The following is a 23,323-nucleotide window of genomic DNA, read 5'->3' as shown; positions in this document are numbered from 1 at the left end:
CGAAAGAGAAAGCGGCACTCTTCGGTGAACGCTTGGTGAGTACGGATCGTAGCTCTTAAGTGGTAGGAAGCAACTTGAGCTAGGACTTCGTTATGTTTAACTGTTGAAATACTTAAGAACTTCAGCTCAACTGAAGCGTGTGAAGCGAGTTGTTTTTCCGAATGTGCCGTAATTGTATTGCTTTAAATAGGTGATTTTTTGGTGTTTGAGTTAAAAGTGTGGTAGTTGCTTTGTTCATTTTGAACAACGATGAAGTAGAGTTGCAAACGGTAAATCTGATTAAGAAAAGCTGGTTAGGATCACTTCAAACGTACGTGAGTATAATACTGTGGCGAAGCGAGTATGATTTTTAATGATTTTAATCTTACATTTTATGGAAGTTGCTTTTGTCTTTGTGTGTCGATTTTGTGCCACTTGTTTGGTAATAAATGACCCTTCTGGTCCACCACGGCACCGCAATAGTCTTTATTTTAACAGTTTGAGTGTTTAATGAGCTGTAATTTCGGCAATAATATCTGTTCTTTCGTGCGCTTTCTACAAAGCAACACAACAGTTTGATTCGGAATGCACCACGTGCTCTAGTTCGGCCGTTCGCAAGCAGCAGACGCAGTTGCGGGGTTGAATAATTATCGCACAACCTCGTGCATCCGTTAAACCTCTGTCCAGAATAGTGAATGCGAAGAATCGTAATGCGAATCTCACTGAGGTATTTTTATGGTTTTAATGCAAAGGAGACGATAGTACCATTGTCTCCCACTCCGGTTTTCTATGTTTCTTCTAGCTGTTGTTAAATTGTGCCCTGTTACACGTAATTCTTACTTAAATATTTATAGTCAGGCACCAGTTATGTGTAGTTGGGATGTGCAACCAAATACTTAGATACAATAAATGATCTACGTGAATGATAAATTCTGTGGTGTTTATCTTACCCACTTACTCCGACTTCCAATCCTGAATTAATGAAGTTGCTTGATACACGACATGGAGTGATATTTATCTGGCTACTTAAAGAAATTTGCATCCTTGTAATTAAATTATTAAAGTAATTAAACTAATAATTTTCCAGCTCTGTTTTTTTTCTAAATGGTTAGGGAGGGCTTGGGCTGGTGGCGACCCTGAATTTCTGAATTCCTATCCTTATTTGTGTGAGAGAAGCAGCTAGAAATGCGAGATAACGTATATGGCTCTATGAGAAACGTCGTAAAGATAGTAATACGTTACACACTTCATATAGTTCTCTACCATGTAAAATGATACTGCTGAGTAGGTGGTCGGCACTGAGCCTCCTTCCAAGTATAAAGCTTTAAAAACATGATTTTCGTCTTGGCACTACCGAGCCGCTATTCTATTCCTCTTTTGTATCTTGGGAGGGAGGAAATGCATTTTCCTTAAAGTGCTTGTACCTGATAGTGTAGGTAACACGAAAACTGGACTACACAATACAGGGCAAAACATTTTGATCTACAAGATGACGATTTCGGTGTATCGTCCAATGAGGTTGGCAGTGTGGAAGGTATGAGAGAATTGCTGGACAGGTACAGTCATCACGTTAGCACCACAAGAAGTAGACGCATAAATGGGGATTCTCCTGTGCAGCCGGCATCCGCACATGCACACAGGCAAGGATACAAGCCGTGTATTATAATATCGTTTGAATGAGGAAAATAATGCCTGTGAAGATGCGTAGGGATAGGAACTGCTCTCATGAAACAGTAAAGACGCTGTTTTGGAGGAATTCATTTTATTACAGTGTAATATTGTTGCACATGGAAGAAACGTACAAGTGTAACAGCGAAGAATAAAGTAGGTGCAGGAGTGTAGACGCGGCCGCGTCGCGGGGTGACCAGCAGGTGTGCCCCCGCCGCTCGCCGCCCGCCGCCGGCTGTGACGTCAGCGGCCGTCGTGGCCGTGGCCGTCGCCGTCGCTGTGGCCCTTGCCGTGGTCGTGGCCGCCGCCGCCGCCCCCGCTCTTCTCGTGGTTGCCGTACGCCATTTGAGTGAGGCACGCCGCCATCACCAGAGCGACGAGTAGAAACACCTGCAACACGCGCGGCGTCGCTGTAGCCACCTGACGATGTGCCAGCAACGGCAGAAACGCGGAGTGACGCGCTGACATTCCAACAGAGCAGCGCGAAGAGCGTTATACGAGGCTGACAAATATGAAGGGGCAAAAGGAATGTGGGAATTACACACTGCTGTCCTAGACAGTACTGTGAAATGTTTCATCATTTCTCCAACTAGTTATAAAGTTTCCGGTGTGTATCTGCATCGTCTGGTTTATAGTAACGGGTGCTTATGTAGTATAGCATTCTCTTAATATTGTTTTTAATGATGATACATGATAGTGATGCCTAGTGCTGAGCCATAATAGCTTGCACGAGGAGGCCTCTGGCCTGGCGTCCACCCCATTGGATCCATCTTCATCTGTAGTGCACATGGCTTCTCCTGTGGCCTTCTCCACCAGATATCGCGGCGCCTAGAGTATCAGCAACCAAACTGACAGCCTGCAGCCGCGGGTTGCCCGTTTCGCAGGCACACCGAAGCACTACACAACCGACAGGCAATATTGATGAATGGCCACAACAACAACAACAACGCAGTAAAGACACCAGCGGCCACCAGGGGCCACTACCGGCCCACATAAACATAAGGAAGAAGTCACTGCAGATCCCGTGATGGAAAATAGTTCCGAGGTACTCATCTACCGAAGCGCTATAAAGGCAGTTCATCGACCGCCAGCAGACGTAGATAGCTGCCAGCCCAGCTTGGATCTTCTCACTGATCTCTGGATTAGGCTTGGTATATCGGAGAAGTCTCTGGCGGAGACTAGTAGGAAATCATTTCAGTTGTTTTCTGTATTATTATTGTATGTTGTGTAATTCTAAGATGGATCACCGTTTTGTGTTGGTGTTATACATGGAGAATTTGTTTTGGTTAATCTAACAGTCCAATAAATTGTTTTCGGACTTTGATCGTTAGTTTCTTCTGCTTACGCAGACGTATCAGCTACCATCCGTGAGGCAGTGTGGCAATGTTTGGGACAGTAATCCGGAGCTTTACGTCAGTACACCTTCCCTCATTGTTGGCTAGACTCTCATGACAGACGTTTCTCTCACTACCAGAACTTAAACAAACTCTAAGGCAAAGACCATCAGTCTCTACCGCGCTGGCAACCTCAGCAGTGGAGGTGGGTTTACTGTAAATCGCCGATCTAACTGGTAGTGGCGGATTCCATACGTGAGGAAATGACACCGACTTCAGTGGAGCTGGAACTCGATTAGCAATTAGACAAGGATCTCGAAGAAGTCATTTCAGCCTATCCGATCAGTAGCATTGGCAACTCTCTCCCTCCCTCCCGCGTAAATCAAAAGTAATGGAAGCTGATTCTCCTCTGTACGTCCGTAACACAACGTAGGGCGAATTTGGTTTTTGATGCCAGAGGGGTGAGCATGTGACTGTACTCAAGAAGGACACGTCGCCAGCCATTCTCTCCTTTGAAGTCGTCGTAACGGGACAAAAACTACCATCGCCCTCCTTCCAATACACTATCACGCCATTTCAGTAGTAAGATTCAGCCCGTTTTATCGAGGTGGTAAATCTGACAAGAAGTAACAGAAAAAGAAGACTGCTAAGGAGGAGAACATGGGAAGTTCCATAACTTTATTCCTGAGAAATCTCGCACGGTGTAAGAGGAGCCAAAATAAGGGGACGCTTGTCTCGGCTTATCCCTAGATACTCGATCGTTTCTGAAAAAAGATGGCCAACATTATCGAGGTAATTTGCAGGCAGTGTACATGCCTTTTACCGCGTGCTATTGCTAGGCGAAATGGTGATAGAGTAGCTAGCGTCGCGGATTGTCAATTTTGCGTCCCCTTTTTAAAACCCGGTTATTACTTTAATTTTTGTTTTTCATTTATATACCCATGAATGTTTTTCAGTGTATATTAATATGACGTTGTCCTTCTACACCTACTAATTGTATATAACGTGAATGAATTTAAAAACTAGAGAACATTATTTGAAATTATTTTCGGCCAAATTATTGTAGAGCACCTACATTCAAAATCAATCCAGGCGCTAGTTTTCGGAAAAGCGGTCCGTTATGCATGTTTTACAGCGAATTTACTGCCAATGCGCGAAATCTTCAGCAATGTCAACGACGTTTCTTTCCCGAGGGAAGAAATACCTCTGTGGCAGACCTGCTTTCGCACAATGCTCGTGGAGTTCGGAATATCCGTGTTTCTGCTGAAAATCCCTGGCAGATTAAAACTGTGTGACTGACTGATACTCGAACTCGAGACCTTTGCCTTTCGCGGGCAAGTGCTCAATTTTTTTTTAATTGTGTTTTCGAGGGGTACCTAACAAAGAGAAATAAAAGAAGATCGTAGCCATACCTAAGGGGCACCGCCACTTGTGTCCCTGTCAAACAAAAATGAAGTCTTACCTCTTCAGGCGTTGCCATCCTTACTACGGGACTAACGTGTGTGCGCCAACCCATAAAAACACGATGAAAGGAAGTGGGGGAAGGGTTTTTCTATCGTTATGTACAGTATGGACATATAAATAACAATGTGCGAACAGTCTTGGGTTTTCAAGCCCGCAAAACTAAAACGAAGACACCATCGAAGATAGTAAACATAAATAACAGGAGTATAAAGCTACCACTTTGTAGCCAGGCTTCCCAGCAACTGCGCCAACTGATAAACATTGTGTGATCGTCTGCACATCGTTCTGACCTCATCTACCACTGCCTGGAACGTTCCAACTACACGGCGGCTGTGAAAGGCACACTGCCTGAGGGGGTGGCGACTCACCGTGGTCAGCCTCATGTCGTCACGTTGCTCTGCTGCTGCGTTGCCGGCTGCTGTCTGTCGCTCCTCTGCTCTTCGACTCTTCTGCTGCGGTAGCTCGGTGTCACCTGTCGCACTGCCACGTCGGCCGCCCCTTATATACTGTGCAGTGCGCCTACTGTGCGGACGCTGCGACCTTCCATGCCCCGCCGAGATTATTCACGGCCAGCCGCCGGCGCTTCAGATCGGGGCCCACGGCGCGGGCGAGAAAACACCGTCATTGTCACACCGAAAGCCTTGGCAAGCAGAGCGGAACAGTTCCTGGAGCACACTCCGCGGACGTGTAATCAATTGCCTCCACTCAAGGCGACCGTCGAGCGTTTTGTGCCTCATCGCGTGTTGACCTCATTTAACAAACTTACAAGGGGACCGCTCCTACTTCGTCTGGATTCGTGATATATGCAGAGCTTGGAGAGAAATGAAACTGACAGAAATGGGAGCTCCAGATTGCTCAGCGTTTAGGACACAATAATAATAATAATAACATTTTTGGCAAGGATCGGGCGAGGCACGAGGCATTAACGTTAATAAAACTTTCGGGCAGCGGGTTACGCAGCGGAAATAGTACTGAACTGTAATTCAACGGTCGTGCGGCCGAGTCAATACGCGGACAATTTTTATTTTTATTTTAAATTTTTACTGCACTTACGCTGCAGGAAACGGAAATATTGCTCAATACATTCTATTTATCAATATTTTCATAAAAAGGGGCGAAGAAAAAAAGCAAAAAGAAAATTTAGGATTAAAACTAAATTTCCAAGACAGGATTTACTTGTAATGTCCACGAAGACTTTGCGAATAGCTTTCCAAGAAGGGATTGCAATGAAAGCGTAAACTACTTCGTATCGCCTTAGTTTCATTTTACCTACCATCGGCCCGTGGCAGTCGCTCGTGAACAATAGGTTCCCGGTGCTCTCTTGGACCGAGAATTCAAATAACGACTTACGACTTATCGTCACGCAGAAAAACGTAAAAACATCTTCATTACTTCATCAAAATCTGAGAAACTTACAACAATATATAGGGTGGTCCATTGATCGTGACCGTGCCATATATCTCACGAAATAAACTCAAAAGGAAAAAACTACAAAGAACGACTCGTCTAGCTCGTAGGGGGAAACCAGATGGCGCTATGGTTAGCCCCCTAGATGGCGCAGCCATAGGTCAAACGAATGCTAACTGCGTTTTTTAAAATAGGAACCCCCATTTTTTATCACATATTCCCGTAGTACGTAGAGAAATATGAATGTTTTAGTTGGACCACTTTTTTCGCTTTGTGATATATGGCGTTCTAATAGTCACAAACGTATAAGTACGTGGTATCACGTAACATTCCGCCAGTGCAGACGGTATTTGCTTCGTGATACAATACCAGTGTTAAAATGGACTGTTTACCAATTGCGGATATGGATGATGTCGTGTTGATGTATGGCTACTGTGATCAAAATGCCCAACGGGCGTGTGCTATGTATGCTGCTCGGAATCCTGGGCGACATCATCCAAGTGTCCGGACCGTCCGCCGGATAGTTATTTATTTTAGAAGACAGAAAGTGATCAGCCACATGTGAAATGTCAACCACAACCTGCAACAATTGATGATGCCAAAGTAGGTGTTTTAGCTGCTGTCGCGGCTAATCCGCACATCAGTAGCAGACAAATTGCGCGAGAATCGGGAATTTCAAAACCGTCGGTGTTGAGAATGCTACATCAACATCGATTGCATCCGTACCATATTTCTATGCATCAGGAATTGCATGGCGACGGCTTTGAACGTCGTGTACATTTCTGCCGCTGGGCAGAAGAGAAATTACGGGATGATGACAGATATTTTGCACGCGTTCTATTTAGCGACGAAGCGTCATTCACCAACAGTGGTAACGTAAACAGGTATAATATGCACTATTGGGCAACGGAAAATCCACGATGGCTGCGACAAGTGGAACATTAGCGACCTTGGCGGGTTAAAGTAGGGTGCGGCAATATTGGAGGAAGGATAATTGGCCCACATTTTATTGATGGCAAATGGTGCAATGTATGCTGATTTCCTACGTAATGTTCTACCGATGTTACTACAAGATGTTTCACTGCATGACAGAATGGCGATGTACTTCCAAAATGATGGATGTCCGGCACAAGCGGTATTGAATAGCGCATTTCATGACAGGTGTATTGGTTCTCGAAGCACACGTTCACCGAATCTGGCGTCCCCGCCTGAAGGATATTTGCTATCGCGATCCACCAACAACGCCTGACAACATGCGTCAGCGCATTGTCAATGCATGTGCGAACATTACGGAAGGCGAACTACTTGCTGTCGAGAGGAATGTCGTTACACGTGTTGCCAAATGCATTGAGGTTGACGGACATCATTAATGTGGTATTTACAGGTAATCACGCTGTAACAGCATGCGTTCTCAGAAATGATAAGCTCACAAAGTTACATGTATCACATTGGAACAACCGAAATAATATGTTCAAACGTACCTACGTTCTGGATTTTAATTTAAAAAACCTACCGGTTACCAAATGTTCGTCTAAAATTGTGAGCCATAGGTTTGTGACTATTACAGCGCCATCTATCACAAAGCGAAAAAAGTGGTCCAACTAAAACATTCATATTTATTTACGTACTACACGAATTTGTAATAAAATGGGGGTTTCTATTAAAAAAAAAAACTCATATGATATCCGTTTGACCTATGTCAGGGCCATCTAGCGGCAAACCACAGCGCCATCTGGCTTCGTTCTTTGTAGTTTTTTCGTTTGACGCTTATTTCGTGAGATATTTGGCTCGGTCACGATCAAGAGACCACCCCATATATATATATGATGATGATGAATCTCCTCGCGCAGCAACACAAAATAAATTTCTCGTGGGCATGACAAAGAAAGTCCAAACTTACACTACGAGATTTTTCAAGATGAAGAAGAATCACTATCGTTCAGTATTAATGTAATTCTCCCAAAACTCACTCCGTTATTGCAATCCTGTGATGTCTACATTTAACTGATTTGATGGGAAACCTTCAAAACTACTCTTACAGGGTGTTTCAAAAATGACCGGTATATTTGAAACGGCAACGCAAAGTAAACGAGCAGCGTTAGAAATACACCGTTAGTTGCAATATGCTTGGGACAACAGTACATTTTCAGGCAGACAAACTTTCGAAATTACAGTAGTTACAATTGTCAACAACAGATGGCGCTGCGGTCTGGGAAACTCTATAGTACGATATTTTCCACATATCCACCATGCGTAGCAATAATATGGCGTAGTCTCTGAATGAAATTACCCGAAACCTTTGACAACGTGTCTGGCGGAATGGCTTCACATGCAGATGAGATATACTGCTTCAGCTGTTCAATTGTTTCTGGATTCTGGCGGTACACCTGGTCTTTCAAGAGTCCCCACAGAAAGAAGTCACAGGGGTTCATGTCTGGCAAATAGGGATGCCAATCCACGCCGCCTCCTGTATGTTTCGGATAGCCCAAAGCAATCACACGATCATCGAAATATTCATTCAGGAAATTAAAGTTGTCGGCCGTGCGATGTGGCCGGGCACCATCTTGCATAAACCACGAGGTGTTCACAGTGTCAAATAAGGCAGTTTGTACCGCCACAAATTCACGAAGAATGTCCAGATAGCGTGATGCCGTAATCGTTTCGGAACTGAAAAATGGGCCAATGATTCCTTTGGAAGAAATGGCGGCCCAGACCAGTACTTTTTGAGGATGCAGGGACGATAGGACTGCAACATGGGGCTTTTCGGTTCCCCATATGCGCCAGTTCTGTTTATTGACGAAGCCGTCCAGGTAAAAATAAGCTTCGTCAGTAAACCAAATGCTGCCCACATGCATATCGCCGTCATAAATCCCGTGCACTATATCGTTAGCGATTGTCTCTCGTGCAGCAATGGTAGCAGCACTGAGGGGTTGCCGCGTTTGAATTTTGTATGGATAGAGGTGTAAACTCTGGCGTATGAGACGATACGTGGACGTTGGCGTCATTTGGACCGCACACCTGCTGCACTAGCTGCGCGTTGCCCTCTGTGGTTGCCGTACACGGTCGCCCTACCTTTCCAGCACGTTCATCCGTCACGTTCCCAGTCCGTTGAAATTTTTCAAACAGATCCTTTATTGTATCGCTTTTCGGTCCTTTGGTTACATTAAACCTCCGTTAAAAGCTTCGTCTTGTTGCAACAACACTCTGTTCTAGGCGGTGGAATTCCCACACCAGAAAAATCCTCTGTTCTAAGGAATAAACCATGTTGTCCACAGCACACTTGCATGTTGTGAACAGCACACGCTTACAGCAGAAAGACGACGTACAGAATGGCGCACCCACAGACTGCGTTGTCTTCTATATCTTTCACATCACTTGCAGCGCCATCTATTGTTGAAAATTGTAAGTACTGTAATTTCGAAAGTTTGTCCGCCTGAAAATGTACTATTGTCCCAAGCATATTGCAACAAACGGTGTATTTCTATCGCTGCTCGTTCAGTTTTTATTACCGTTTCAAATATACCGGTCGTTTTTGAAACACCCTGTATCTTATCGAGAGTAAGTACCCAGGAAAGACTCCTATTGGACACTCCTGATTAACAATATTGTTTTTGTCGGGCGTCTAAACTTGTGCATTGACGATGTAGAGACTTAAATTACTAATTTGTGAACTGACTACATAAAACCACTAAGTACGTCTCATCTTATTTTAGGAGCTGAGAACACGGTTACTCCTCGTCAGTCAGCTAAGCCGTCGGTGCTGACGAATGTGCTCCAGTGTCTTCATTTTGGCAAAAGGAAATGACGTCCCCTACTTTGTCCGTCTTCCTAAGCCTCTGATGGTAATTTTCGATCCAAGTTGTCGTCAGAGGTCGAGTCCAGCATGAAAGCTGTCACAGTTTGTCTGGAGAGGTGACAAAGTCGGCGCCCATGGTCGCTGCACGCTCTGACAGACGGGAGGTGGCTTCCGATCGTGTGGACCTGGAGCAGGTCGCGCGGCCGGAGGGAAATACGGGCCCGCAACGCACCTGAGACGTCACGCTTGTCGCCCTGCCCGACATTCATCGCGAACGCTCGGCAACGTGCGGGGCTGGGAGGGAAATCAGTATGTCAGTGAAAATGTATGCTGAGTCCTTAACTTTCTCATTCGTTATCGACAACGCGAGTGTATATAAACACACAGGCACTAAGTGCAGTATTAAATTGTTCATAACTAGAAACTCGCTCCTCACTGGAGACGGTCGCTGCAACTCATAAGACCTGCAATGTCACGTGCTGTTACGTAATACCATGGGGCCCGCATAAGTCGTTGACACGCCATTTGTGACGTCATGGGTTGACGGCACTATCGGCGCAGTGCATCACACAGACACGCAGATAAAAAAACTTCTTATTAGTATTAGATTCACGAACTTTTTTATTAATATTTTATTTAATGGTGCAGACAATTACGTTAGTAGTGCAGAGCCAAATATGTATGTTTTACATATGTACAATGAATATACTTTGGACTTTACTGTGCACATCTCTGTAGTCGTCATTCATTTTCCTTGTTTCATAGCTATGAAATTGGTTGTTTAATGTTAGAAATGAGTTATGATATTTTAGTTCGCTCTCAGATCTTGGCTGAAATAAATCACATGTGCTGATTTGCTTCAAGAGAGAGAACTAGTTCCGTGTTGCTCCAGTTTCTCTTTATTGGCTGGTAGCATTTTCTCTCAAGCTGATATACCACTTTTGATAAAGCTAAGAACTGCTCAAATCCACAATTGGCCCCCCACACGATAATTCAGTCTTGATTTTCTGTTTCTTATCTTGGCTAAGTAACGATCCAATTAATTAAATATTGTTGCTATAATGAGTATCCATGTGAATAGTGTGTGTTCGGAATTATCAATTTATACTGATTACAGAATCATAAAGGGTTTTCTCCAGAGCCATACGAACAATTTCTGCATATTTTCCTGCTACTGTATAGTTTACTTGTGAGACCACACTTGCGTTAAAGGGTGTTGCTATAATTACCTCTTGGTAGTTTTTAATTTTGTTGAGTGGGTGAACTAATGTCTGATAGTATCTATCTTCCGTTTGCTGTGGCATATTCATTCAGTGCATATATTCCAATTACAATAGTTGAAATTTCATACAACGTAATAGTGATAGTACCAACTGTTTCGCATTAAAAATACATAATCCTTGACGTAAGTACTCAGGACTTTGTTAACTAGAATGGAAACACCTGTTTTGTCCGTTTATGCCTAAATATTTCCAGATATGAGAATATTAAATTATCCGGATATTTGCTCTCGGAATGAGAGTAAGAGTGTAACGAACAGGGTCGTCCGTGAATGTGACCTTGAGAGCTTGATTTGTGAAGAGAAGAAAGCATACGAAAAGCTTTTATCAACTAAATCATCTCAAGATAGGCAACATTACACGGCATTAAATCAGGAACTAAGGAATAGAATTACGTAATAAAAGAACAAGCTGGAGCATAATTGCATTCAGATTGAGAGTTCCATAAATGAGTCACAAACTACAGAACTGTTGAGGGTAATTATTGGTATGACGAAAACGCGAATATGTGTATTTACATCTACATGGCGGCACAGCAAATCAAACTTAAGAGCCTGGCAGAAGGTTCCACTCTCGAACACAGAGCTGAAAAAATAAACACTTCTATCTTTCTGTGCGACCTATGATTTTCCTTATTTTATTACGATGATCGTTTCTTCCTAGGTAGTACGGTGTTAACAAAATATTTTCACGTTCGGATGAGAAAGTTGGCTATTGAAATTTTGTAGGAAGATGCCACTGCAACGAGAAACGACTTGGTTTTAATGATTTCCATCCCGAATCCTGTGTCATGTCTGGGACACTTTCTCCCCTATTTCTCAATACCACAAAACGTGCTGTCCTTCTTTGAACATTCTCAATGTGCTCCGCTAATCCTATCTGGTAAGGATTCCACACCGCGCTGCAGTACTGCATTAGAGTCGTAGGCAGTCTCTCTAGTAGATCTGAAGCATCTTCTAAGTGTTCTGCCAATAACAGGCAACATTTGTTCTTTCCAATTTAAGTTGTTCGTAACTGTTTTCAGTTGAATTTACGGCGTTTAGATTTGATTGATTTATCCTGTAACCGAAATTTTACGCATTCCTTTTAGCACTTACGTGGATGACCTCACACTTTTCATTATTTAGGGCCAACTGCTAATTTTCCCATCAGCAGACATTTTATCAAATTGTCTTGCAATTATTTACGATCTTAAGATAACTTTACTAGACAATGTAAGAGAGCATTGTCTGAAAACAACCTCAGACGGCTGCTCAGATTATCTCCTAAATCGTATGTATGAATAAGGAACAGCAGAGGGCCTATAATACCTTGGGGAACGCCAGAGATCACTTTCGTATTATTGGATGACTTTCGTCAGTTACTACGAACTGTGACTTCTCTAACAAGAAATGGAATAACTCAGACGGTATTCCATAAGCACGCAGTTTGATAACAACCCGCTTCTGAGGTACGTTGTGAAAAGCCTTCTGGAAATCTAGAAATGTACACTACTGGCCCTTAAAATTGCTACACCACGAAGATAACGTGCTACAGACGCGAAATTTAACCGACAGGAAGAAGATGCTTTTCAGAGCATTCGCACAAGGTTGGCGCTGTGGCGACACCTACAACGTGATGACACGAGGTAAGTTTCCAACCGATTTCTCATACACAAGCAGCAGTTAACGGGCGTGCCTGGTGAAACGTTGTTGTGATGCCTCGTGTAAGGAGGAGAAATGCGTACCATCACGTTTCCGACTTTGATAAAGGTCTGCTTGTAGCCTATCGCGATTGCTGTTTATGGTATCGCGACATTGCTCCTCGCGTTGGTCGAGATCCAATGACTGTTAACAGAATATGGAATCGGTGGGTTCAGGAGGGTAATACGGAACGCCGAGCTGGATGCCAACGGCCTCGTATCACTAGCAGTCGAGATGACAGGCATCTTATCTGCATGGCTGTAACGGATCGTGCAGCCACGTCTCGATCCCTGAGTCAACAGATGGGGACGTTTGCATGACAACAACCATCTGCACGAACAGTTCAACGACGTTTGCAGCAGCATAGACTCTCAGCTCGGAGACCATGGCTGCATTACCCTTGACGCTGCATCACAGACAGGAGCGCCTGCGATGGTGTACTCAACGACTATCCTGGGTGCACGAAAGGCAAAATTTCATTTTTTGGATGAATCCAGGTTCTGTTTACAGCATCATGATGGTCGCATCCCTGTTTGGCGACATCGCGGTCAACGCACATTGGAAGCGTGTATTCGTCATCGCCATACTGGCGTATCACCCAGCTTGATGGTATTGGGCGCCATTGGTTACACGTCTCGGTCACCTCTTGTTCACATTGACGGCACTTTGAACAGTGTACGTTACATTTCAGATGTGTTACGATCCATGGCTCTACCCTTAATTTGATCCCTGCGAAACCCTACATTTCAGCAGGATAATGAACGATCGCATGTTGCATGTTTTGTACGGACCTTCCTGGATACAGATAATGTTCGACTGCTGCCCTAGCCAGCACATTCTCCAGATGTCTCACTAATTAAAAATGTCGGGTCAATGGTGGCCGAGCAACTGGCTCGTCATAATACTCCCATCCTACTCCTGATGAGCTGTGGTATCGTGTTGAAGCTGCATGGGCAGCTGTACCTGTACACGCCACCATGCTCTGTTTGACTCAATGCCCAGGCGTATCAAGGCCGTTATTACGGCCAGAGGTGGTTGTTCTGGGTACTGATTTCTCAGAATCTATGCACTCAAATTGCATGAAAATGTAATCACATGTCAGTTCTAGTATAATATATTTGTCCAATGAATACCCGGTTATCATCTGCATTTCTTCTTGGTGTAGCAATTTTAATGGCTAGTGGTGTATATTAAAACACATTTGGCTATTACTCATATATTACAGATCTATGAGACATATTTGCACGTGGAAATGCACTGTTGATTGATTTTGTTTTTTGTTTTTGTTACTAGTACATGATGACACCAGAGATGGAAAACATTTGTGAGAAGAATATTGACTGAAATACATACGCATTTTTGTGGTAAAATGAGTATTTAAATTAACAATGTACTACCAATCCATAATGATTTCTTCCCTTTTTTTAACATTTTTAGCAATGGTTATTTAAGTTTCTTGCCATGAATTAGGCTAATGCTGTGAAAAGTATATAATTTTGTAGCATATTATGACTATCACTTAACATTGCTTTTATCTTATGTGAATTTTTGCATTACATAATTATTAGTGCACCAACATCCCTTTTGCCACTGTCTTCTTACTGACGCTTTACAATGACACTGATATCTTGCCTTTTTTTGGTGGCACACTTTACTTTAGTTGCTGTATTGTTTTTATGGTGGAACTTTTTGTGAATGACTCGTCTTAGCTTAAGAATGTGTACTTCATTTTGTTTACTGGTTTACCAAAACGATTGTTTGCTGCATACGCATAAGACAGGATACTTTGCTGCACTGCCTTTCTGATGAATATTTGTCGTGTTCATATGTGTATAACTATGAGTCTGGCTGCACTGGCTTTCTGGTGAAATGTTGTGAATATATGTATATTGTGGCGCCTATAGTTTTATGAAAGTTCACTTAGGATAAGCACTTACTAATCGTGGTTTTAAACAAGGTAAGTGACAAGGCTAATAAGAGAAATGTGGAGGATGGGTATAGGAAGACAGTAAATCAAGAATGTAGTAGGGGCACCTAGAATGGAGTAAGAAATCAGTACAGAGAAACTGAAGTTGTAAAATGTGTGAGCAGTCAGATCGAAAAAATTTGCATATATGCTTTGGTTGAGGAATGTCGTGGTTTGCAATACGAAAATGTAAATGAGTATAAGCAGGTTGTATTATGTGGTTATACTGATGTGATAACGTAATATGTCAAGGGAGTTTGAATATGAAAATTTTGGCAGGTAAACTGACGCAGTGTCTTTGGCAGGCAAATTGAGGTAAAATATGTTATGAGAAAAGTATGAGGGTTTAGCAGAAAACTAATCAGTGCATTAGGGTAGTATATTACACTAGGATAAGATATCACAAAGACTAAGTCTTTCATTTTGAAGTGCACTCAATTTCCTTTCCTTGTCCTTTACGTGAACTATGTTACATTTGTTTGTTATTTCTTTATTTCTTGTCTATACACCTTCTTGCTCTTATGTTCTGTGTGTGTTTATCGTGTATGTATTTTTATTACCACTCTTCCTATGTTTTACATGTTCGTCGTTAATTCTGTACAACCAGACATTTTCTGAGATATTAGGTAACGTACTATCGTTTATCTTATGCAGACTATATTTTCTTGTACATTTTCATGGCCGTTTGTCACCATTAGAAGATATTGATGTTTTGTCAGTTGCTCCATTCGTTATACTTTACTTTTGTATCTTTCACAGAAAATTCCATCCTTATTTGTCTATACACATGTTTTCTGATCACACTAATTGTTGAAATCTACAAATATTGAAGTTTTGTGTAAAATGTTCATCTCATATTTTCATCCAGTGCTCTTCCCAGGAATAAGGTCATATTTTCACTATATATGAAAGCTTCATGTCACATAGATATTCATGGGTCATTTCTTAGTGAGACAATACTGCATCTGCAATTCAGACTACTGTAATGTACTGTTAGAAAAAAAAAGCAGGTCACTGAAGTTGCCAGGAATGTAATTTTTGCTCACACTCAAAGGATGCGGGAGTACTGAGTGCGAAAATACTTACCTACAAGACTTCGAATGGATAATTACTTCCCTGAGTCTGCTTATATTTGGTTCTACATTTACTACCAACCCCCAGAGTGTTCTCAGTGATGGACATCAGTTACCTTACTGAGTCTACCTCTGATATAACTTCGTCAGTGCTTCAAGAAATGTGTCAGTACTTGCTAGTTGCCTGCCATTCCTTAGCCGCAGGATTCATGACAAGAGGCGTTAAACGTTATCTTAGTTGGTGCTAAATGATGCAACTTTTTACCTTCAGTTATACTCCCATGCCAGCGTCAGCTCTAAAGATATGAAACATTAAAACAAGTAATTCAATATTTACCTTCAATGCACAAAACTCAGCAAATAGTGTGTGTGCTCCTTCCCTGCGCAAAGGGCAAATGTAAGGTTTTCATATGTTTTCTGCCAGTGTAAATAAATCACCCGTAGTGTACTGGGACAAAAATGCATGAGCGCAGTGCACTAGCAGTGGATAAGATCCCTGACTCTGTGGTGCACCTGATCGCCAGTCAGTTGTGCAACGCTGGGGCATTCTTTTTCGAGGCATAGTGCCAAGCAGTTGAGTTTTAGTGAAGGTTTGGTACTTGTGACCCTGAGAGACATTGTGTGGAATACTTCATTATGAACGTGATTGGTTCAAATGGCTCTGAGCACTGTGGGACTTAACTGCTGTGGTCATCAGTCCCCTAGAACTTAGATCTACTTAAACCTAACTAACCTAAGGACATCACACACATCCATGCCCGAGGCAGGGTTCGAACCTGCGACTGTAGAGGCCACGCGGCTCCAGACTGTAGCGCCTAGAACCGCACGGCCACTCCGGCCGGCTATGAAAGTGAAAACCTGTTTATAAACCTATGTTATTGATTCCATTGGAGGAATTTTTCAAGGTAAGCAGTGCATGTGCAATTATGAAATATTTGTCTGTCGGAACTATTAAATGAAGGAAGTCTTTGTCCTTCACATAATTAATAACATTCACGGTTGGGAATAATTTGATCACTTTGTTTTCATTATGTCATAAACAACGTACTTGTTTAAAATATCTGTAACTTTTGTATATCGTAACTGTTAGGGTCTTCTATGTTGTACAGTCTTTATTGACTAAAATCAGACGTTAATTTTTCAAGAACAACTTTCATTAAGGTAAAACGCTCCTCCATCATTTTAATAACATTTTTAATATTTTGTAGTTGTGAGTTTTACCTTGCGCCACACTAAGCCACAGATGGTTTCTGACAAGTAAAAAAATTTTGTTGTGAGTAGCTTATTTTTCTTTAGTTATTGCATGTGCTGATTTCTTTTTGCTTTCGAGAACGCTGGTACACTAGACACGAAAAAACGTGCTGAGCATGAGGTTAGTTTCTTTTATTTCATGATAGGTCTCGCTTTGCGTTCTTATGAGCAAAGAGTTCGCAGTCAGAATTTCGGCCCTTGTACTCAGCAAGCAGATTAATTTACAGTGAACAATGTAGGTAATTCCAAATAGTTGTTTTTCTTCTGACTAGAGTAACATTTTATGTCTGTCGACATTTCTAGTCAGGAACTACACGTCATGTCACGTAACTTTCATAATGAACCTCTCTATCGAGTTTCAGTTAAATATTTTTCACTGAGTACACAATTAATTACTTTTTCATTTAATTAGATTAATTTTCATTACTTCAAATTCAGTATTTCGCTATGTTTAAAATTTTGTTTCAAGGCACTGTTCATACGAGCAACACAGGGGCGACCAACAGTCAGTGTTGATAAGCGGATGAGTACGGTTACACAGGTGAAGTTTTCAATAAATGGAGTATTCTGCATCTTCATTTATAGATAAATTTTTATAGAAAGCTTACGGCCTCCATTACAACAGTAATCAAGGGATGAACAAAAGTCAAGGACGTGGAAAAACTAACGAGAAATTGCTGAGAACGATCTAAGCTCCGATTCAGAAAGAGGAGATCCGGATAAACAGATAGATAAAAGAACGGTACGAACGACAGAGACGATTACAAACAACACCAGGGAAAGAAGGACAAAGTTCTATGGACACATACACAGAATGAACGAAAATAGACTGAGCAAGAAGATTTTTAACATAGTGACAGTTAATGCAGTGAGAAATACCAGGAAAAGAAAGATCTCAAGAAAATGAACATCTCTACAGAAGACATGACAAACGGAAAACTATGAAATAAAGTTCAGAAAACAGAAATCTCAGCAAACACCCAAGAAGAAGAAAACGGGAAAGAAGTGGACAGAATAGAGGAAGAAACAAGTGAATAAATGAAAAGTTTTTGTAAAGGAAAGAGAGACGGAACAAAATTGCATGAAAGTGGAATGCGTTTTAGCGGTCTTCTTAAGGCAGTATTAACGATGGTAACAATGCCGGCCGGGGTGGCCGAGCGGTTCTAGGCGCTTCAGTCTGGAACTGAGCGATCGCTACGGTCGCAGGTTCGAATCCTGCCTAGGGTATGGATGTGCGTGATGTCCTTAGATTAGTTACCTTTATGTATTTCTAAGTTCTAGGGGACTGATGACCTGCTATGTTAAGTCCCATAGTGCTCAGAACCATTTGAACCATTTTTTGATGATAACAATAATAATGATAACTAATAATGATAACGATGATGATGACGATACTAACAATGATAACAACTAACAATGATAACGATACTAACAATAAAAATAACAATAACAACAATAATACGAGAGTCATACTGAAAACAGAGTGAACTAACTCTGGAAACCAGTCAGTTTATATGTACGAGCTGAAAAGTGACCGAGAAAAGACGAATGTATGAAGTAGGAGTCCAAAAACACATACTTCTATAATCTTCCGCATAAAGTGTAGTTATTAATGGTTAACACAAAATGCAGTCTGGAGCACACAGAGATTTAACCAAAGAAGGATGGAATATTAACTTTTCGTTGGGACAAAACCTGATTTTATGACGAGTATTTGTCGGTGGCAACAGTTTCGTACGGTGACTATGACGAAGGAAATTGTCACCTTGACTCCACTTTGTTTCAGAAGTTAGGGGCATGAACAAATAATCTGTGTCGACGTTGTACTGTCAAAGTGGTGCGTTACGTCATCTAGACTAGAGAGAATGTACTTAGGTTAACGGCTAAATGAAACTTGGACAAAATGTAAGCAACGGAAGTAGTATTAGAGATTTCCGACATCCATAAGTATGTACTAGTTAAGGGTTTGGCCTTCATGGTACTGAATAGTGGTGGACGATTCGTCATCCGTTCTGGGGAGTGTCCCCTGGCTGTCGAGTCATGACAATACACACTAGATTAATTTTCTCTCATAGTGAATATCTATTTCTTTGTCCAACCTGTCCTTTTATTCTTCAGCGTCAGACTGTACGAAACCTATTTTGTTTCCATGTGGAATAAGATGCATGGTAAATCTTTTCTAAATTAATTAATGTTACCAATAAGTGCCAATTAATTGTAAAATTATTGTAGAAGACAAATAAAAATAAAAAGCGTACCAAGAGCGTAGTTGAAGCAAGGAACTTAATATCATAAATATATAAAGAAAGAATCTAGTTAAAACTCCACATGGGCAGAGCACAGAGTCTGTGACATAAAAACGATGGTGCAGGTGCCACTGTCAAAGAGATGAAATTACTCGTCGTGGAAACCAGCTCCGACACAAAGGAAGTAAGGCGTGATTTTTTTAACAAGTGTGGAAATATGTTTTGAGTGTAATTAATATTAAGATACACAGAACTGCGACAGTCCATAGTGTTATCCAAGAACATTGGAATGCAATATATAGAGGAGGTCGGTGGGTGTGCGCCGTCGTCACAGCTCGGTACCTCACTAGTGCCGCGTGTTATCACTATGTTTCTGAGTGAGTACATAGTTGTTTTATCTACCAGACTGCTGGCAATGGCTCTCTGCAATTGTGCGATTAGGCAGTAATGTGTCTTTGTGCTATTTATAAGGGATATACGCTGAAGAGCCGGTAAGACATCAAATCTCCAACATCAATGAGACGTAAAAAGATCCTGCAACAACTGGACCAACGACGACTGAAGAGAGTCGTTCAACGTGACAGGAGTGCAGCCCTTCCGCATATTGCTGCTGATTTCAATGCTGGGGCATCAAGAAGCGTCAGCGTGCGAACCATTCAACGAAATATGATCGATGTGGACTTTCAGAGCCTTCTGAAATGGTCGCACGGGAAAATCCCCACCTCATCGTTACCTGGGACTTGCTCGTGCGGCGACTGTAACCTCGGCTCAGACTCACATAAATCTTGATAACCTGCCGTTGTAGCGGCGGTAGCCGACCTAACAACTGCGACAGACACTTGTCTTTTAGAGGCGTTGCCGACTGCAGCGCCGTATTCGCATGCCTATACCAGTTTCTTTTGGCGCTTCAGTGTATTACATTTCCTTATATTGAGTGTCAATTGCCCCAAGCGCCATTCCTGCACATCTCTTCCTACATTTGGCTGAAATTTTCTAGGCTTGTAAACAAGACGATTCGTTTCAATTGTTAATGCTTGTAAGTGCACTATACATTTTGCTGTTCGAATTATGAAAAGGATTTGGAACAGGACCTTTGAATCTTCCTTTAAAATGTGAGTTGAAGCCTGATGCTATTCCAACTCTACAACTCCCATTCTCCATAGTTGATTAAGGGGATAGTTATCAGGATGAAATGAGAGAAAAATTTGGTCAGAAATACTAAGTTACTGTAAAGAAACTACCAGCAGAATAAACGTCAACCATGAAAATAAACACCGCTGTTAATGCTACAATGCAGATTTGTGCCAACAGTAAGAACATAAAAGGATCGTCAGTGCAATTGTAATGCTGACATACTTACAATAAAACATTTTTTTAAATGGTCGAAGATTTTTTTCTTTTTTTCCAATGTCAGTAACAACTAGTTAAATGTGAGCTTAAGCATTATTTTGAAGATCATTGTGTAACCTAATACCGAGCCCATGCATCACGGAAAACTGTATGGTATATTCAAGGTCACTATGTAAAATGATACTTGTTACATGTCAAGATAACCTTCCGCTCACGCTTCTGAGGCAGTTGTCCTACTAAAAAATGAAAGTCATCCATCCACTATGTACATTCAAGGGCCAAATTCAAGGTCACCCACCCACTGTACCGGTTCAGTCTCACATAAAAGTCCCAGACGAGGTCACCCTATCGCCATTCATTTAGATCAATTGAATGACTTAAAAATTGCTCCCCTACATTGATGAAAGCTTATAGGATGACATGAAATGGAGGCATAAGAAAGGCTCCTTTCCAATGAGAATATGCAGAAGTCTATCCAAGACGGGACAAAATCCTAAAATTGCCACTTTTCATATAAATGATTTGGTGAGTTTCACAGTGTGTTGTATGGTAAGAAATGAGTGTGGCAGGACTTTCACAAAATTTATTTTATCTCAGTTTATCAAGGTGGTTTACCGTGGTACATAAACTTTATCCACATTTCATTGATTCACTTATCTGTGATTATATCCTCACGACGAATCCCTATAATGTTATGTTGACACTGAAAATTAGAAACCTGAAACATGAAAAAAGGAGGACATGCAGCACTCACGCTCTGTACGAACTTAATTGTGTTTAGATAGTTCATCTGTCCTGGGAATCGAGACTCTAGACGATTTTTGCCTGTTGGATACCGGCAAGATATCAGTCCTGGGGATTCCAACACTTCCGAGAACGTTCTAATGTCCACTCATAAGTTTAGATGTTTTGTATGATTTTGCATGCTATTGTAATTCCAGAGACAAAGGGGTCTTTACAGACGTACAGACTGACAGTCGGATAAAAAAGTTACACACAAATATTTTTTCAGTGATACAAATCAATAATTTTATGACTTTTCTCCTAGTTGTACTGTGAAACGTGGCTTCTTACCACATTTCGTAATTGTAAGTTGACGGGAAGCACCCTAAAGTTTTTGACGACTGATTTTGAGAATATCAAAGCACGTGACGTAATTGGGAGTATTTCTTCATTCCACTGACATAGAAGCTTAACTGTTTTACACCGCCAAGGGACCTCAGACCTTAGTATGGGACGTAAATTTCAACTGGGTACATCAACGTGTTCCCGAGAAAAAGGAGGCTCAACCGTCGAATAATAGACAGCACAGACGGACAGGGCAGAGAGGCGACAGAGCGATACTGTAGGGGTTCCGGTTTTAACGATCATAAAAAAAAATTAAGCATCAAGTATATTTATAGCGGATAAACAGGAAAAACTACAAAAACCACTTACGGTATTCGACTTTTATGTCATCCATAACAGTTCTGCGTTTACTGAACTCCACATGTGGTCGTCTAAAAGGCTTTATTACATTATTCTCGCACTTTGTGCTATTTAATGTTTGCCAGCACGATTCAAGGTAAACAATATGTGTTTGTCAAAGCTACATTTTATTGATTACTCTACTAGATAACAGTTGAAAACTTTGCAAACCTGCCGTGAAATTGGCCGCTGCAATCGACTTTACTGAAGATATCTGTCTGGAGTGAAGTCCGCCTTATACAAGAGTGAAAAGGGGACTTTTAGCAGTGCAGACGAATAGCGATAGAAGCTTTTGAAAGGTGGTGTTACAGAAAAATACTGTAGATTCGATGGGTAAATCGAATAATTAGTGAGTAGGTACTGAACAGAACTGAGGAAAACGGTAGGTTGTGGCACAGTTTGTGTAAAACAAGGGGTCAGCTGATAGGACACATGCTGAGATATCAAGGAATGGTGAATTTCGTACTGGAGGGAAGCACGGAAGGTAAAAATTTCAGGAGGCCAAACGATGGACACAGTAAGCAGGTTCAAATGGATGTTAGGTGCAGCAGTTACTCGTAGATGAAGAAGCTTGTACAGAAGAAACTAGCGTGCCGAGCTGGGTCACAACAGTCTTCGGACTGACGACCGACCACAACAACAATCGACCTGGACTGAACCAAAGCTATCCTCTTCTTCACGGTCTATCGTACAGCCACGCCAACCGTATTGCAGAATTCTCAACAACGTGATTTTCTGCCAGCAGCAGTTTTATCTCACTTAAAAAATAGTATTGATCTATGACGTAAGACAAATTGACATCACAGGATGCGACAAAAAAAAGTGCGGGAAATTTGATGAGGTGTGCTGTCGTATTGACTAAATTACTATAATTTAATTACATCATAGCATTTTCTGCAAGCACGCCTATTGCTATTTACAATTTTAGGACAGTTTCTTGTAATGTCAAAAATTTTCTCCCACTCTCCAAGATCGGCAAACAAAGACGCAAATAATTCCGAGACTTAAAATGTCAGAAATTACAGTGCCTTATTTAAAGAAATAAACTGTAAACATGTACCAAACTTACAAGGATCTTGTCCCTGCATTATTAATATGTGATGTCATAGTGTGTTCAAAACAATGACGTATTCTGTAAGTTGAAACGTATGACGACCTTTCATTGCTATTTACATTCTTGGGGTAATTTTTGCAATGACACCGGTGCTTTTCCTGTTTTCAAGATCACCATCCCAAGACATACGTAAACATGAGGCTTTACATGTGAAACAATTCGCACGGTGATATTTTAAGCAACTACACTCATATACCATATTAAACAATTAGCACAGCGTGATATTTTGAGAAATACACCGATCTT

General features: G+C 41.6%; 1 long non-coding RNA gene across 1 annotated transcript; it reads right to left on the bottom strand.

The window, feature by feature from the left end:
* Positions 1–1,724: 1,724 nt before the first annotated feature.
* LOC126272473 (uncharacterized) lies at positions 1,725–4,932 on the bottom strand. Its single transcript, XR_007549227.1, has 2 exons — positions 4,814–4,932; positions 1,725–2,037 (listed from the first exon to the last, which is right to left on the bottom strand). It is a non-coding gene; the product is annotated as an uncharacterized LOC126272473 (long non-coding RNA).
* Positions 4,933–23,323: the final 18,391 nt, after the last annotated feature.

Source organism: Schistocerca gregaria, chromosome 5, assembly GCF_023897955.1.
Source record: "Schistocerca gregaria isolate iqSchGreg1 chromosome 5, iqSchGreg1.2, whole genome shotgun sequence".
Lineage (NCBI taxonomy): Eukaryota > Metazoa > Arthropoda > Insecta > Orthoptera > Acrididae > Schistocerca > Schistocerca gregaria.
This window is presented reverse-complemented; position numbering and strand designations above follow the sequence as displayed.